This window comes from Protopterus annectens, chromosome 9.part0 (genome assembly GCF_019279795.1).
Source record: "Protopterus annectens isolate FY-2018-M chromosome 9.part0, PAN1.0, whole genome shotgun sequence".
Classification (NCBI taxonomy): domain Eukaryota; kingdom Metazoa; phylum Chordata; order Ceratodontiformes; family Protopteridae; genus Protopterus; species Protopterus annectens.
The window spans coordinates 25904808-25924397 of NC_056743.1; the positions used below are offsets into that span (position 1 = coordinate 25904808).

Genomic DNA, 19590 nt, shown 5'->3' on the forward strand with positions numbered 1-19590 from the left:
TTAAGCTGAGAAGCCCAAAATTAAACAGAATGTACAAACAGTAATCCAGTTCTCATGCAACATGTTTTTGGCAATATCTTTACTTACTGCACACGCAGACCTTAATTACAGTAACTAGAGGAAAAATACAGCTCTGTACTACACTAAATCAGATTATCTCCCTTATTAGCAACATAGAAGCATTGCTGAGAACCAGGAAGTAGTAATATTTAACACTTTAGCCATCACAGTAAGGAGAGGATAATATTATGTCTGTGGAATGCTGATTACTTGAAACTTAAATATAAAATAGGAAAGTTTCCTTTTCAGAGAAGTTGAATGCTACTATCATATGCTGCATATGTTCCATGAATGGGATGCAATATTCCTCAGATCACACAGAAAAGACTACTCACACTAACAGGATAAGATGTACATACCCCTTAACATGTTACAGAAGCAGAACTGAGAAGGACATTAAAATATGCAGCTTAGCTTTTTCCATGTTATGCTATCATATTCATTTAGATTCAGCTGATGACAGGTTTGATGCTATATGGTGCTTTTGGAAAGAGTAGATTAAATGAGTTGTATCCGATGTTTGGGGGAGGGAGACTGTACACTCTCTGTAATGAGACAAGTATTATTGATGGAACTGGGTAAAAGCTTTTGTTTGCAACATTAATGGGTATATAACATGTTTAGTGGGATAGGTCTATAGACCAAAGATGAATAAAATCAATAATCATAATTATTTTAAAGAATGGAAGCAAGTTTGAGGTATGCACTTACTGGTCAAGCATGTGTCTACTGTGACAGAACCTGGATCCCTGTGTCTCTAAACAGAACTAATTCTACCAGTGTAAGCAATCATTTCCCAAAACCACCGGCTTCAGTGTGTTGTAAGCAATGCATTATCACGGAAAATAACACTGAGGTCAAAGATTAGAACAATTTCACAAAAGGCTTAAGACAGTAAAAAACAGTAAAAAACTGCACAATTCTCCACCTCAACAAAAACTCAAGCACACAAGGAAATATCTGGCTTACATTAATGCATGCCTCGTAATAGGCAACACGACAAAAGAAGCAGTAAAAGGGCTCAGAATGCATCAGACAAAGAAGCTGGATTTTAACATACCTCTACAAAATGAGGACAGCTACTCTACTGAGCCAGCCCTATTGCTGCAGTTAGTGTAGCTCCCACTCCTATTTCCTTTTCTCTCCTATCACAGGCTTGCCTGAAGGACTCGCCCATCCCACTCATCACCATCCAGTCTAGCCGGGAGCAAATGTCACCTGCTGACTACTTTATCACACAAGAATACAGTCATTTCATTCAGCCCAACCTGAAGCTGTCTCCCTTGTCATTTCCCTTGTTCAGCTCTATCACCTTGCAATCCACAAAGTTTATGGACCAAGAGATGATGTTCTCCTCTCCTTTCTTGCCTGCCTTCAAAGCAGAACGCCAAGAAAAGGTTCTAACATGTCTTTCTTATGCCCTCCCCTTTTTGTTCCTCTGTCATTCCAATTAATTACTTTTTTCCTGCAAGGTCATCAAAAAGCAAGTCCTGATTAGTGACTTATACAGCATGAATATTGCAGGTCTGTTCCTGGATACCAGTACATACTGATTTTTTATTCATCTTTATTAAAACACATTTTAAACAATAACATGTCTTCTTCTTCTTTCAGCTGCTCCCGTTAGGGGTTGCCACAGCAGATCATCTGTTTCCATTTCTTCCTGTCCTCTGCATCTTGATCTGTCATGCCAACCACCTGCATGTCCTCCCTCACCACATCCATAAACCTTATCTTAGGCCTTCCTCTTTTCCTGTTACCTGGCAGCTTCATCCTTAGCATCTTTTTCCCAATATACCCAGCATCTCTCCTCAGCACGTCCAAACCAACGTAATCTTGCCTCTCTGGCTTTGTCTCCAAACCTTCCAACCTGGGCTGACCCTCTAATATACTTATTCCTAATCCTGTCCACCCTTGTCACACCCAGTGCAAATCTTAACATCTTCAACTCTGCCACGTCAAGCTCTGACTCATGCCTTTTTGTCAATGCCACTGACTCCAACCCATATAACATAGCTGGTCTCACCCACCCTCTTGTAGACCTTCCCTTTCACTCTTACTGGTACTCGTCTGTCACAAATCCCTCCTGACGCTCTTCTCCACCCACTCCATCCTGCCTGTACTCTCGTCTTCACCTCTCTTCCACACTCACCATTACTCTGAACTGCTAATCCCAAGTATTTAAACTCATCCATCTTTGCCACCTCTACTCCCTGTATCCTCACCATTCCTCTATCCTCCCTCTCATTCACACACATATATTCTGTCTTAGTCCTTTAAACAATAACGTGTACTGACACATTAAACAGAAAACAAACCATGTTTTTCATTGTCATTTTCATGTAGTATACACAAACACATGTACACACACAGGTTTACTATCAACATGTCAAATGTCAAAATAATTTTACAGACATATTGAAAGTAAACCGTGAAAATCAAAAAATAGAACAAGTCACAAACTCGAATCCGCTGATTGAATTCAGCAGATTCGACATTGTTTTTGAAAACATCATGTGATGTCAGTATAGGAGCTCATGTAAAGTCAAGTCCTATACCTAACATCACATTTTTGCAGGGGGGCAAGTCCCCCCCTGCATCCCCCACACCCCCTGCTAACTATTTATTCCAACTCCGAGATTGCACTACAGTCAGGAAAGGATGAATTTCCCACACCGCACCGTACCTCGATCTATGTACAGTTTTTCGCATTTATATTAGCGAATGCACAGTGTATTCGCTAATATAAACCTTCGGACATTCAAATGTTCTGCCAGGTAAAAAATCGAACATCTGTATTTCGAATTTTCCACCTGGGAACATCTCAACCACGAAATTTTAATAGTAAACCACACACACATACATAACATACATACATATATATATATATATATATATATATATATATATATATATATATATATATATATATATATATATATATATATATATATATATATATATATATAAAAACTTTATTCTTTTTAACAAAGGTCATTCAATCCAACCCTGCATAAATGACTCGATTCTTGCCTTCCCTTAAAAAATACTCATCCTCCTCAACATTATTCTGCATGTATTGTTCCCATAAATTCCATGTATTTCTATATAATCTGTTCCTTCCCTTTCATAAAAGATTCAATTTCCAGTTATTCTATCTCCTTTACAATAGTCAGTATTTCAATTACATTTGGCTTAGATTTTGATTGCCATTTGCTTGTGGTCATTTATGGAGACTGTCAGGGAAAGTTCCCAAGACAGAGTTGGTAGGATTGTATTGGAACAAACAAAGGATTGTATTGGAATAAACAGTTTATTCTTGCCTTTACTTCTGGGTGCTTTCTGGACCTCTTACAGTGCCTGATGTAGATTCCCCCCCCCCCCAAAATGTTACCTTTTGGTGTTCTTTGGCAGTGAGTTTCTTCCTTTGGTTTTGGTTGTAGTTATTTACGGAGGACTCTGAGGTCCAGACTAATTTCCCCGTCAGGGAATGTTCCCAGGAGAGTGTTGGTAGGATTGTATTGGAACAAAGTATTGTATTGGAATAAACAGTTTATTTTTGCCTTTACTTCTGAGTGCTTTCTGGACCTCTTACATTGCCTGATGTAGTTTTTTTTCTGAGTTGTCACCTTCTGGTGGTGTTTGGCACAGACTTTCTTTCTTTGAATTTTTAAAATATGTCAATTCGTTTCATTCAAAAAATGTTCCCAGTTACCCCCTCTCTCTCCCATCATGCCTCCAGCATTTGCTGTGTACATGTTCTAGGCCCTTACTTGTTTAGGTTGCACCTTTCAGATCTATATTTTTCATATGAGGTGTTATACAGTCGATATATAGATGACTTCAAAACTGCTAAACTGATTACATGTTACAGATAAGGCATGCCTGCAAAAGAACTTGACTAAAATTACCATATGGACACAAGAGAATAATATGCTGATAAAACCATCAAAAACTAAACATATCAGATTTGGGAGGCATAGATTCAAAGGTGAATATTTAATACAGCCCACAATGACTGAAACTGTAGATTTGTTTAAGGACCTGGGTATATGGGTAGATCGAACTTTGAGTTTTTCTAAGCATATCAACCAATTGGTTAATGATAGTCATAAAAATATTTATTAAGTCTAGGAAATCAGAAATGTTGAAATCACTGTTTATAAGTAACATCAGTCCCAAACTACAGCAGAGAACAACAACATGAAAATGTTATAAAAAAACAAGTATGAGTAAACTGGAAAGAGTACAGCAAAAATATACAAAGGGCATCTACGGATGTGAAACATTTAAGTTACTTATGAAAGATTAAAATATCTGAACTTGCAGTGCGTCCCATACACACATTTAACAGAATACCTTATTTACGTATATAGGACATTCACAGACAACTACCTCCAGGAATGTTTTGAATCATGAAAGAGTGGTAGAGAAACATTAGACAACCTTTGTAGAAGATTAGATCAAGAATGAAAGATGTACTAACTGATTCTCTGAGACAGTAGCTGATGCATGAAACCGGCTAGCTATCAAATAATATTAAAAAACATTTGACCTGACCAAGTTCGGCTTTGTTAAGGGACGATCATGCCTACTAAAACTAAACCTGGTTGACTTCTTCGAGACAGTCACCAAGGCCATAGACAAGGGAAAGGTGGTTCACACAGCTTACCTCGATCTCGCCAAGCGTTCGACACCATTCCTCACTCGGGTATTATAGAAAAACTCACCAGCCTGAACATAAACCCCTACGTAGATGGATTGCCAACTGGCTTACAGACAGAACTCACACGGTAAGAATAGCGGGCTCCAGGTCCAACTCTAAACCAGTCACAAGTGGTGTCCCGCAAGGCTCGGTACTGGGACCCCTACTGTTCGGCATATATTTCTCAGAAGTACAGGCAAACACAGGAGGACTATGGCTAACCAAGCTCGCCGATGACTGCAAACTGGGAGCCATAATTGACTCTCAGGCTGACATGGACATCCTTCAAAAAGGCCTTACTGAGACAGACACCTGGTGTCAAAGTCATGGCCTCAAGCTAAATGCCAAAAAATACATATTCATCCCGTTTGGGAAAAAAAACACCCACGAATTACCACATAGGCAGCAGCCCCCTTAATACAGAAGAGGTAATAAGAGATCTGGGGACCCAGGTAGATAGTAATCTCTCCTTTGACAATCATATTGCCAAAGTAGTTAGCAAATCCTTCTAAGTGGCCCATCTAATTACTAAGGGGATCGCAACTAGAAATAAAGAGGTTATAGTGCCCCTCTACTCGTCACTCATCAGACCCATCATAGAGTACAATGACCCATTTGGGATGTACCTCACAAGACACTTCCAACAGCTGGAAAAGTCCACAAAAGCACCTCACCAAGAGGATTACTGGCCTCAAACATATGTCCTATGCAGCCCGACTGAAAAAACTCCGGCTGTAATCAGTGACATGTCGCTTACTCAGAGGTGATCTCTACCTGACTTACAAAGCCATGTCCAACTCAGAATTGATGGACATGCTCCACCAAAAGAAATCCAAGTCAATGCGAGCCACGCGCTCTAGTGAGCTAAACCTCACCACAACAATAAATAGAACATGCTGGAGGGATAGATTCCTGTCACAGAGACTCCCCCATGCTTTGGAACAAAATTCCTAACTACATTAGGCAGAGCCCCTCACTAACACTCTTCAAGAGAAGCCTTGACAAGTGGATGGGTAACAGAAAATACACCCCTGGGATCACTTCACTGGCTCTGCTGGACAGAGGCTCAGTTAATTAATCAATGGGGTGGCGAAAGCCGACACACTCTGGCTAGGCTTATACATGCCCTCGGGCAGATAGCCTAGTACCTACCTATGAACCTAAGCACTAGTTTAGATATTTTCTAAAACAACTTGTACACTTTTTAAAGGAATGACTGTTTTGGTATATTAGTAAGCTAGAAAGGCATTACTGCCCATGTATGAAATATATACATAGGTGCAGGAAGGCAGTGTATCTGTATTGATGTGTTAGCATTAAGCATATTTATAGCATAGTAGCACTTCACAATAGAGCTACTGGGGCTGAACGCTAAAATAGTTCGCTCCAACTATTGAGATATTTTAGGAATGTGCTCTTGAGGCTGTAAACTAAAATTGTTGCTTTAAAAGTATCGTGATTAGCTCGGAGTGAGATATTGAGGCTGAACACTATAACCAATAGTCTCAAATACTAACTGGCTTGGATTGTGCTTCTGGGGCTGAACGCTAGAACAATCGCATCTATACTTTGTTCCTTTCATTATATTTAGCTTGGACTGAGCTACTGGGGCTAATAGATATAATAGTTGCTCTTATAATGATATAAACAGCTCGGATTGAGCTGCTGGGTCCGAATGCTAACACAGCTGATCACTAGAATTACTAATTTTTCAAACACTAATTGGCTCAGTTTGTGGGCTTGATTTGCGTTTCTGTGGCTGAACGCTACAATAGTCGCTTCCTTACCCGTTTCAAACATTATAATTAGTTCGGAGTGAGCGACTGGGGCTGAAAGCTACAATAGCTGCTTGTATAACATTACAATTAGCTTGGTTTGAGCTACTGGGACCGAACGCCAACATGGTTAGGTCTTTAAAACTGTTTTCATCCTTGTAATTAGCTCAGATTGAGCTCCTGGGGCTGAAAGCTGAAATAATTTGCTTTAAAATGTTATAATTAACTCAGAATGAGCTACTGGGGCTGAATGCTAAAACTATTGGCCTTGCACAGAAATTAGCTTGGATTGAGCTACTGGAGCTGGATGCTTTAACAATTGTATCAACACTTTTGTTTTATTTAGGTTCATAGGTTCATACTAGGCTATCTGCCCTAGGGCATTTATAAGCCTAGCCAGAGTATGTTTGGCTTTCGCCACCCATTTTAAATTAATTTTGCTATGCCCTTTTTCGAGGTTAGTATACTGTGCCTCTGTCTAACAGTGACACAGAAGTGATACCCGGGGTAAACCTATGATCTCCCATCCACTCATCAAGATTCCTCTTGAAGAGAGTCAATGAGGGACTCTGCCTAACCTGGACTGGGATTTTATTCCATAGTGAAGGGAGCCTCTGGGTTATGAATCTGTCCCTCCAGCATGTCCTATTTATTTCAGTGCTGAGGTTCAAGTCTCTCGAGCGTGTAGCTCGATGGGATTTGGATTTTTTGAGGTGCAGCATGTCCCTTAATTCCGGGTTGGACATAGCCTTATACGTCAGGCACAGGTCACCTCTGAGCATTACTGAATTAGTTCGGATTGTGCTACTGGGGCTGAAAGCTACTACTGTTTGAAATTGTACGTAGCTTGTATTGAGATACTAGGACTGAATGCTAACTACTGTGCCTAAATATATAGCAATAGCTGCTTATTTGCTTCTGCCATAGCTTTTCTGGTGATGTAAACTATACTTGACTGAGGTCTGCTTAATGAATATTTGCTACTCTCTGCATTTATATTATCCTAGCTGTTTTGCAATAGCTACTTATTTGCTTCTGTCATAGCTTTTCATGTGATGTAAACTAATAACTGACTGAGGTCTGCTTAATGAATGCTTGTTATTCTCTGCATTTAATATTTTCCTAACTGTACCTCCTTACTTACACTCACTCTCTATCCAGCTTCTACCTGAGCGCCTACTTACAGTCACTCACTATCTAGCTTCTTCCTGAGCCCCCTGCAATTTCTACTTATCCCACCTGTCCTGTAAATGCTAACCACCACTCTCTCTCTTTACAGCTTGCTCCTCAGGTGCTTCCCCTCATCAAACTTAAAGGATCCTGCAAAGGATGCCTGCCTCGGACTGCCTTTCATAGTGTTACCCCTCCAACCTGCTTAGACTAGTGTGTATGTATCTAGACTAGCTCTTGGAATGTATAAAATACTGACAATAACTTACCCATAGTGAGCACATTAGCAGCCTACCGCAGCCCCTTACCCCCTCTCCGGCTACTCTGTACCCTAGTCTCTTTTCTCCAAGGCCAACTAGTTTTACTCTCTATCCCAACCCCATTTCACCACTAGGTGGCAGCAGACTCCCACTATAGTGAAATGCTCGCTTTCATGCTTGGCGTTCCATTTTTAATTCCCAAGCTAAATGATGAAGCATCTCACTTTTTGGAAAGGTGAAATAACAGCTCTGCTCTTAACCTCTAATTCTGACTAAATCCCTGCAATTTACCCCTCTCTAGCCTACACTCAGTCCCAACTACAGAGTCCCAATAACTGATTGTTTATTGCAGCTCTGTGGACCTCTCACACCTACCTGGCTCTTCCCGCTCCATTTGCCCTGCGAGCTCACTCCGCTCCCCTACCCTGCCACCAATTCCCACCTGCCCCCGCACGCCTACCTTTATTCTTCCCTTTCCCCACCAAACCAGCCTTATTATCCAATAGAAGCTCTTCCCCTATTACTCCACCTACTTACAGCCATCCCACATTCTCACACCACTCTACCTCCCTAACAATTAAAGTCCCCTCCTCTTTTTTATAATTCTAACACCACCTATACCTCTTTCTAAACCCTTTCTTCTACACAGCCATCCCTCTTCTTCTAATCTATACCCATCATTCTCTCTTTGCACAGACATGCTTTCCTTAATTCTTCACACCTTCCAGGCCTCCTGCTTCCTCCTTCTGTTTATTCCCTTATTCTATACCACCTCATACTCCTCTGATGCATGTCCAATTTTACCTACAAAAATAAAAAACATAGAACCCTACCTTTACCCACACTCTTACTCTCATTTCCTTTCTATCTCCCCTTCACTCATTCAGCCTAACCCACTGCACCTATTCCACCCTAAAATCTTCTCCACCATTGCTAACAAACTGAAACACAAACTAATCTTAGATCTACCCAAACTCTTGCTTTGCAAACCTAAACAGCTAAACTTACTTCCCTCGACAATTTAATCTTAGCTGGAGATATCCACCCCAACCCTGGTCCCAGTCCCTTTATTAACAATACCTACCCCTTATCTCCTTCCTCCCCTCACAACATCCTAACAATGTTCACTATCAATGCCCAGAGTCTCAACAACAAAGTTAACCAATTTCAAGCTTGGCTAAGCCATGGCCAAACCAGACATCCTAGAAATCTCCGAAACTTGGCTCAAGCCCTATATCTCCGATTCAGAGATCCTGACCCCAGGATTCCATACTCTCAGAAATGACCGATTACATAAAAAAGGTGGTGGCACTGCCTTAGTCTACTCTAACCATCTAACCTTAATACCTCTCCAAATTCCAATCCCTCAATTCAACAACACTGAAATTATAGCTGGACTACTAAAAATGAATAAACACAAAAATATCTGCATTATTTCTCTATATATCTCACCTGGTAACAATATCTCTACCCTCAAAGACATTTTCCTATGGGCATCTACTAAAATTAACTACAAAACCTACACTCTAGGTGATGTAAATATTGACTGGAATAAAGTTAACAGTCCCTCTCCCTCCCTATCCATTAACCTCTATAACTTCACTCAAATGATTCTCTGCATCACCCAACCTAGCAAAACTAACCCCCCGGGATCCACTATTGATTGGATCCTAGTCTCTGATCCAAATAAAATCACCAACTCTGGCCCAATTCCTGACACCATTAGCAAGCAACTCCCAGCTTTCATTCATCACGCAACTAACTCTACACCTCATCAGCACCAATACATTCTCACTCGCAACCTCAGTAACTTCAACTGCATAACATTCTCTAATATGTTCAAAAAAATGGACTGGCGAAGTCTAAACACCCTTCCTCTTGACAGTGCCATAGACTACTTCAACTCTGTCTTCCTAGACTCTCTAAACTCTCTAGCCCCACTACAAAACAAAAGGATAAAGACTAATACAGCTCCTTGGTTAACCAAACATACAAAACAAATTATGCACCAAAGGGACAAATTATGGAAGCTTTACCAAAGCAATAAAATGCCCAATACCCTGCTGCAATACAAACAACTCCATTACCTTGCAAAACAGCTAATCACTAAAGACAAAAAATCCTTCTATATCAAGTTCCAGTCTAATAATAATAATAAAAAAACAAGAAATTCTGGAAATCAGTAAACTCACTTCTAAATCCTGGCTCCAAGAATAACCCCTGTCCTGACCCTAGTAAATCCGACCTTCAACTAGGCTCTGAATTTAACTCATTCTTCATAGAAACTATTTCTGAACTGAGCAAGACTTTCCCCAACAATAACCCACCAGCCCCTCACTATTCTCCATCTAATTCCCCTAATAGCCATCCCCTTATGTTTGAGCTCAAACCTGTCTCCACTAACTTTATAAAAAAACTTCTGTCCAAACTTAGACCTTGCTCTAATGCTACTGACAATATTCTCTCCTCCTTCCTAAAATGTGCTGCTGATGGAATAGCTCTCCCAATTAGCATCATTATTAACAGATCTATAAAGGAATCATATGTCCCCAAACTCTGGTGCTCAGCTTATATTCTTCCTCTTCACAAAGGAGGCAAAAACACCAGCATCTCAAACTTCCGCCCTATTGCTCTGCTCTCACCAATCTCTAAAATCCTAGAAAAGTGCATCCAACTCCAACTTATGTCTTTTCTAACCTAAAACCATCTTCTTACACCTACCCAACATGGCTTCCGGCCAGGCCATAGCACTATAACCACTCTGTCATTCCTAGAAACTGTCAATCAAGCCCGAGACACAGGACACTTGGTTTCTACAGTTTTGCTTGATCTGTCTAAAGCATTCAATACTGTTTCCCACAAACACCTTCTCTTTCATCTCTCAAATCTTCATCTCTCACCACTTTATCCTGGTTCTCCAGTTGCTATCAGACAGATCACAAGCAGTAAAATAGAAGAACTCCACATCTTCCTTCTTACCTACCCCAACTGGTATACCATAGGGATCTATCCTTGGGCCTATGCTTTTTAACATCTTCATCAATAACTTTCACACTGCTATTCCTGATGCCAAACTCATTCAATACGCAGACAACTCAACCTTAGTCTGCTCTGCCTCTAACCTCTATGAATTGCTCAATAAAACCCAAACTGCTTTTTCTACAACCAAAGAATGCATGCGCCAAAATCACCTCTCTCTCAATGCTAATAAATCAAAAATTCTATCCCCCCCACTAAGACTTACTCCTATGACAAAAGTGATTTCAAAGTCCTTAGTCAAACCAACTCACCTATAGAAGTGGTTCCCTCTGCTAAACTTCTTGGCATTACTATTGACGAATACCTCAAATTTGACATCCACATTCAACAAAATATTAAGAAAACCCACCAAAAACTAGGCATGCTATATAGGAACAATCGCTTTCTCTCACTCCACCAGGCACACACTGGCCACTACTTATCTTCTTCCCTCCTTATACAGAGCCCCTCTCCTAAACAACCTGTCCTCCTCTATCTCCTCTAAACTAGAAAACTGCTATAAAAAAAATCTCTAAATTTGTCACCAAATCCATAAATTCGACCCATCACTGCCTTACCCTACAATCTCTGAACTGGCTTGAACTCCCAAACTACCTCCACCTCACCACTGCACACAGACTGGTATTTCACCCTACTAAATGTCCTGCTCTAGCAAATATCCTTCCCCCCTTACATCCCCAACAGAACTCTCAGATCTGAACATCAAAACTTAATTGCTATCTACAAGCCTAAACATCCTGCTGACCAACTTCTCCTCTCTTTCTCACTAGGCAAGAAATGGAATTCTCTCCCTTCCACTCTAAGAACTATACCAAACTCAGACAACTTTAAATCCCTGCTTTTCAAACACCTGCCCACTAAATGGAAATGCACCTGCCATCACACCCTACCTAAACCTAAGTATATGCTCCCAGGAGGTTTGCTCACAGGTTCCTAAGCTCTCTAAAACTCCCATACTTACTTTACCATGAGTGTGTCTAAGCTATCTACAATTCCTAGAGCTACTTATCACACAACACTACTGTGTAAATATTGTAAATAGCATCACGCTTTAAATGAGTGCATGCAAAGTGCTTTCGACCTTCATTTTAAAGGTGTGTATCCATATATACTATATTACAGTGTTTGCATAAATGTGTTTATATAACCCTTAGATCAACCATAAGCAATTTTGTCTGACTATGTGCAACTCTGAATGTGCACATTTTGTAAACTGTCCTACACTTTGTATTTCTTATACTTTTGTATCTCTTATATCTGTACTGTATTATGTATCTTGGAGCTTTTCTCCCCGAGCCTCAACTGAAAAAGGGTCCTTTGGGTCCAGTGAACTTCTTCGGTAATCAAACTGGAAATAAATAAATAAACATATATATATATATATATATATATATATATATATATATATATATATACATATACACACACATATATATACACACACAATGTATCTACTGATATATGCATGAACAAAAAATCTCTGAATTCTGCTAGGGGTATAAAAATACCTATGCAAAAACTTCCAAGCAAAAATCCTGAATCTTGTGAATTGTGCTGCATACTTGGGAGCCCTCCAGATATCCTCCCACGGTTCATTTGTAAATTGCATTTCCATTTTCATTTCCCAATTTTTTCTAACCTCTGACTGATTCCTACAGTCATCATGCAGTATTTTACATGCCATACTCAATATCCCTTTTTAAACCAGCTGCTGCTCTAGACTACTATAATCTCTACCACAGCAGGTATTTCACTATGGATTCCACTACCCCTTTCTCCTTGCCTATACCTTTTTATGTGTCTTACCTTTCTCTGTCAGACTACCTCTATTCTGCAGTCCAAATGCCTGCCTGGCCTCATCCCACTGCATTACCTATCTCATTCTCTAGTTATTTGCTGCCATTACCTTGGTTCCTTTGCTAATTTTCTCCAGTAAATTCTACTTCTGCCTTGCCTATATTCTATATCTCAACTCACAGTCATCTTCACTGATTAAATTTCCTTTCTCCATTCCCATGTTGGCTTAATTCTTAGATTACCATTCTGCTACTTTATGAATATAATATTCTCTATGATGATTACTATCCTTAAGGATCTGCCTCCAAGATCCTACTCTCTACTTTTTTCTTGAACTCAAAGCAAATATATATAATGCAAATAGAAAGGTATAAATCAGTCCCCACTGACTTTAGTCCACCACCTGTCTGGTCTTTGCTGTCACACACTGTACTATGCCTGGCAGTTATCTGTTGTGAAGACCACCACTACGTCTTTCTCCTGCTCGGATGCTTTCAGTACGATTCTGCTGATGCTATGCTGCACTTTTCATTTTTTATATTCCAGGTGCAATATTTTATATTCATTTACACTTAACCCCAGCTGCCCTCTATTGAGCCTACTGCAAGGTCTTTAAGAAACCCCTTATGCACTAAACTTCCAATTCACTACTGCTATCTCTATCCAAGTGTCATCTGCAAAGATATTCATCCTGTTGTCCCTGCGAAGTGTGATGTCAATCACAAACTGAATAAAAAGACAAGACTGCTCCCTGCAGGATGACACTACTTTCTATATGCCCCTATCCACTTCCATTCCACTTCTAGCTATTTTCCAAGCAACTGATAATCTTCCCTCATCATTACAGCTCTATTAATTACTGCATCAGTGCAGAGGAATAAAAAAAATTCTTGAAATATAGGTCCATGCCAAGATGTGGCCATCTATGACATCAACAATTATCGTTGGTAACACCTCTAAAAGCTGGAGATTGTACTTCCATGAAGAGTAATAGATAGCAGTTAAGAACACTGCCCCTTTTAAGGTGCAGGTGCACAGCACAGGGAACCCTTTAGGCATGCTTGCCTGGCCTTGAATCTGTGCCACATTCATGCACTTATACATTCATTTTCCAATACTGCAGTGCATTTGTGACGGGTAAACTTAGTTACCCCATACAGCTTTAGTTTTGAATTAAATTAGTCTGCCTCTGAGATGACTGTACAAGCAACACATTCATTTCTTTTTCACAGAGAAAGTATACCTGATATGCCATTTGAATCTGTGATGCTTTTTTTCTGCTGGCTACAATGAAATATGAAAACATCTGCCATGTATGGCTTTTTAGTGAGATGGTACAGGTGCTTTGGCAGCCAGCTGGCTGTGACTGAGGTTATGTCAGGCATCTGTGCATACTGTGGCGTGACCAGGAGAAACAGCTTTACAGAATCAAGTGATAGGTCAGAGAAAATGGTTTCTCTGATATAAATGACAACATATTTATTTTAGCATTTGTTAATCGTGTACGGAGACTGGTCTACTGACTCTTTCCATTCATGACCTAGGCAGAAAGAAGCATCAGCAAAATTACATATTGTGGAGAGAAACAGGAAGTAATGCAAACAGTACACATTAAAATATACAGTTAGTATACAATTAACAGTATACCCTTGTATAAGTAAAATTAAAGTGATTCTGTTTACAAAAGTATACAATGTATAAGAAAATGTCACTAACAAGAAAGAAGAATGCCAAGTACATACAGTACATACAAAATTTTTAAAATGCCAGCTGCTTGCTCTTAGTAGCTATGTCACAGAATGTTAAGCCTTTTATTTTATTATTTTTATTTATTTTACATGTGTTGACCGGGAGTGTCCGACTGGACGCAAGCCCTTTTTCAGCGGAGGCCCTGGAGAACAGCTCCAAGATGTACATAAAAAGTATTACACTTTTCAGTCATTGCCTCTAAAGCATTTATTTGTACATGGCTTCATTAATGAAAAAAAAAAAAAAAGTGCATTGTCAACCCTTTTGGTAAAAACTATGTACCCATGAACTACCACATAGGCGGTAGCCTACTTAACACCGAAAGTGTGATAAGAGACCTTGGGACACATGTGGACAGTAGTCTCTCCTTTGATAATCACATCGCCACAGCAGTCAGGAAATCCTTCTATGTGGCACACCTCATCATAAAAGGTTTCCCATCCAGGAAAAAAGAGGTCATTGTTCCCCTCTACTCCTCACTCATTAGACCCATAATACAGTGCAACGTCCCTTTTGGTATGTGCCTCACAAGACATCTACAACAACTGGAAAGACCACAGAAATATCTCACAAAGAGGATTACCAGCCTCAAACAGATGCCCTACGCACACAGTCTCAAAAAAACTCCAGCTTTACTCTGTCGCATATCGCTACTCAGAGGCAATCTCTGCCTAACATACAAAGCTCTGTCAAACCCGGAGCTGTTGGACATGCTCACCGTAAAGAAATCTCAATCCCTCTGAGCTACACACTCTAGGGACCTAAACCTTGTCACCACAATAAACAGAACATGCTGGAGGGATAGATTCCTGTCCCAGAGACTTCCCATACTCTGGAACAAACTACCTATCTATATCAAACAAAGCTCCTCATTAGCACTCTTCAAGAAAAATCTTGATGATTGGATGGGAGATAGGAAATTCACCCCGAGGATCACTTCTGTGGCTCTGCTTGACAGGGGCACAGGAAAATAACTTTCTTGGTTGGCAAAAGCCAGGGTATCGTTTGGCTAGGCTTATATAGGCCCTAGGGCCAAATAGCCTAGTACGTACCTATGAACCTAAAAGATTATGTAATACTTTTTTTAAACTCCTGCAATGAGGTGAGGGGTTTCATTTCTGGTGGCAAATAGTTCAAGGTGGTTGGTCCTGATCTACATAAAGCCTTTTCTCTCCAAGTGCTGCTTCAAAACATGGCTGGATAAGCATTACACTCTATTCTTGGCTACTTCTCAGACAGTATGATTGTTCTCTTATAGCCAGTTTTGTTCTCAGAGGTGGACAGTAGGTGGAGTTTATAGTTTTAAACAGAAAACAACTGCATAGAAGAGGCCCAACATGTTAATGAAAGTCATCTGCTGTTACTGACTGACTTCTGAAGCTTTCACATTTTTGAACTCATTCCCCTACCCAGGGCATCTGTCCAGTGTATATCAAAGGGTGGGGGCAGCTTCTGTCTTTTTTTTGTGACAGGAAAAATCACCAAATGCATCTAAATTAAGAACAAGTACTGATAGTAGTGTTCAACCTGAAAAGTCCTAGAGAAACTTGAGTTCATCCCATTAGTTCAATAAAAGGAAACTTATGCTTTCATACCTCCTGAAATCCTATAAGAGCTCCAATGTCACCATTTTTGAGTAGTGACTGCTTTCACCTCACACCAAAGAGAAAAGGTATAAATATAGGGCCCTTTTTTATTTATAAGAATTTCTAGTACCCCCCCCCCAACAGGCCAACTATCATCACCATCATCATCAATCCCCTTTTCCCCCCTTTTCTACAAGGGGTCAGTGTGTTGAATCAACTGTCGCCATCTCTCTATTTAATGCAACTGTGCTACCTTCGACAGTCATGCCCGACTGTTATAGGTCTTCTCTCGTACACAATCCATCCATCTCTTTGCTGGATGCCCTTGTTTCCTCGTGCCTTTTTCCCCTGATTGTCCCAAATCATATTCTGCTTTCCTGTACATGTGCTCATACCATTATACTTTGTTCTCTTTGAGCTACACTGCTATTGTTGCTACTTGGCTTCTGGCTCAGATGTCCTAATTTCTTTGTCCATTCCATACTGTGCATCCTACACCATCTCAATTACCTCTAGCTTCCTTAACTGCTGCGCCTTTTGCAGCCCAGGTTTCTTTACCATACAGTAGTACTGGTCTCACCACTGTTTTGTACACCTTACTTTTCAGCTTCTTTGGAATTCTTTAGTTACACACTTCCCCCGACACTCTGTGCCAGTTGGCTACAGCCCCTATGATTCTAGCTTTGAATTCGTCACTCAGACATCCCTCCTCCTCCTCAACTACCCCTCTCGTTTTCCTTCTATCTCAATATACAGCTTCTTCTGATTTCACCTATTTGCTGCCATTATGAGAGTCTTATCTGTAATCGGTTTTATCCTGTATGCCTTCAGGTTTGCACACTATTCCCTTATCATTTGCTAAAGTTTTTGTTCAGAGTTACTTAGGGATACACCGACTGAAGATGTGGTAAATTTATTTACAGTTATACCCCACGACATCGGATTAGAACTTTTTGGTGAAAGTTTATTAAATTCACAACACTGTTAAAACATTAAAAATAATAAAAAGTAGTTGGTTCCAAAACAGCACACCACCAGCTGCGAATTAAGTACTTAATAATTACACAGTATTTAGTGCTTTCATCTCATATCAAGTGAGACTTCATCAGAATACATTCATACAAAAGCCAAAAGCATTTAAATAACCTTGTCAGTTAAAGATGCAGGTCACATGACAACAGTAATCAATATTTAAAGACACCATTACAAAAATCACATTTCTTTCTAAAATTACCTTTCTTTTACTAAAAAATAATATCATATAACATGTAGACATCATAATATTATCAGCATAAATGTATATCCCACTAAATATACTCTGATATAAAATACATTACATCTGACTAGCCCTTCCATGTAGTAAGGGTGCAATGGATATAAAATCATTTAAGCCTGGTGGAAACATAGCAGCCAACTTTTCCTGCCATTCAGTTTTCTTCTTTTTCAGCCTGTTTTTCCAGTCACCCCCTCTTGGTAGTATTTTAACTATTTCTAGAATACCAAACATGAATTTATCAAAATATTGGCAAACTTGAACATGTCTATATAGAGCACTGTAAACTTTTTGATTGTTGATATCATTTAGATGCTCATATATCCTGTTCTTCAAATGACATTCGGTTTTGCCTACATAAAAATGTTGGCATGATGAACATATTGCTGAATATACTATTCTACTTGTCAAACAATTCCCTTTCTGGAATAGCACCTGACTACGCAGTTTATTATTTAAGGAAATTATTTTTTCTTTATTAATATGTGGACATTGACTGGTAGCCACAGTGGTGCAGCGGTAGCGTTGTTGCCTTGCAGCAAGAGGTTCTCCCGTTCGATTCTCGGCTGGAGCGCGGGGAGTGCCTTCTGTGTGGAGTTTGCATGTCCTCCCCATGGGTCGAGTGGCGTTCCAAAAGACATGCGTGAATGGGTGTCCCTTCATTGAAGGTTGGGCGTCGAGCTGGCAACTCGGCACCATGAAAATCTACTGCAAATCATTAGCGGAATGGAGTTCTGCTGTGGCGACCCCTAACTGGGAAAAGCCGAAAAGACAACAACAATATGTGGACATTGACTACATATTCTACAAGGGTATGTACATACAGATATCATATCTATAGGATCTATCTTATTCTCAAATATCTGTTTAAAATTACGTCCTGTACTATTTACAAATCTTGGAGTACTACCCACTCTATTTAGAATGTCATGGTTTATCCTAAAGATATTCCAGTTTGCTCTAAATGCTCCCTTAATTTCATCTGAAAGATGATTATATTGCAGCACACAAGCATTTTCATATGAAACCTCCTTTTTATGACCAGAGCTCATAGCATTACTAGTGACCAATCTTACACCCAATAATGGTTTATATACAACACCCCACTTTGCACAGACCTCATCCAAAACTCCTTTTATTAGGGCCTGGGGGTAACCTCTTTCCTGGAACATGTATGATATTTTATCAAACTCTGCTGTCACATCTTCAAGGTGTGAAGTCATACGGGCTATTCTAACAGCTTGCCCTTTAATGATACCTCTTTTTTGTGCTAACAGATGATTACTTTGAAAGTGTAAATATCCATTACAGAAAGCATCCTTTCTATAAATCACTGATTTACATCCACTTTTGTCATAAGAAATATATGTATCCAAATAATTAATTCCGTTTCTATTATAATTATAAGTAAATTCAAGGAAATCTGTGGTTTGGTTCATATATGCCATAAACTTATCTGTTTCTTCCTTTGGCCCATCCCACAAGATAAAAATATCATCCAAAAATTCTGCATAACGTTTTATCCTATGCCAGAAAGGGACATCTAATACATACTTGGTCTCCCATCCCAGGAGAACCAGTTTTGCATATATGGGGGCACACGCCACCCCCATAGCTACACCCCTGATTTGTTGGTGATATTCTCCTTCGAAATAAAGGAAATTATTTTCAAGCATTAAATTCATAATCTCACTTATCAGAGTAACTTGTTCATGTGTAAGATCTGAAAAACCAAACAATATTTCCTCGAATAAAGTACTACCCTCCTCTTTAGGTATAACACAGACGAGGTCTTTTACATCAACTGTTACAAAAATTAAATCCTCGTTCCATAATTCTTGTTTCAAAAGCCACAAGAACTCCCATGAATCCTTCACGAGATGTTGTACTTCACCCATAATATGTTGCACTGAAATATCCACAAATACTGGCTGCTACTATAGGTCTAAAAGGTGGCATTAATACATTTTTATGGATCTAGGGAATCCCGAAAAAAAATGGGAATAACTGGATCTTTTTTATGTAAAAAAATTATATAACTCAGGGTCTATTCTCTTATCCATTAAATATTCCTCCAAATATGAATCTATACGTGTATATAATATATTTATCTGATTTTTGGACACACAAGTGGATGCATCAAATAAAAGATTTTGCATTACATTAGAGCAGTCCA

The 19590-nt window shown here is 39.6% G+C and overlaps 1 protein-coding gene across 3 annotated transcripts in view; it reads right to left on the reverse strand.

Moving 5' to 3' along the window:
- LRP4 (LDL receptor related protein 4) overlaps positions 1–19590 on the reverse strand; it is a 2374694-nt gene that overhangs the window by 32352 nt on the left and 2322752 nt on the right. The gene's annotated exons all lie outside the window — the stretch shown is intronic.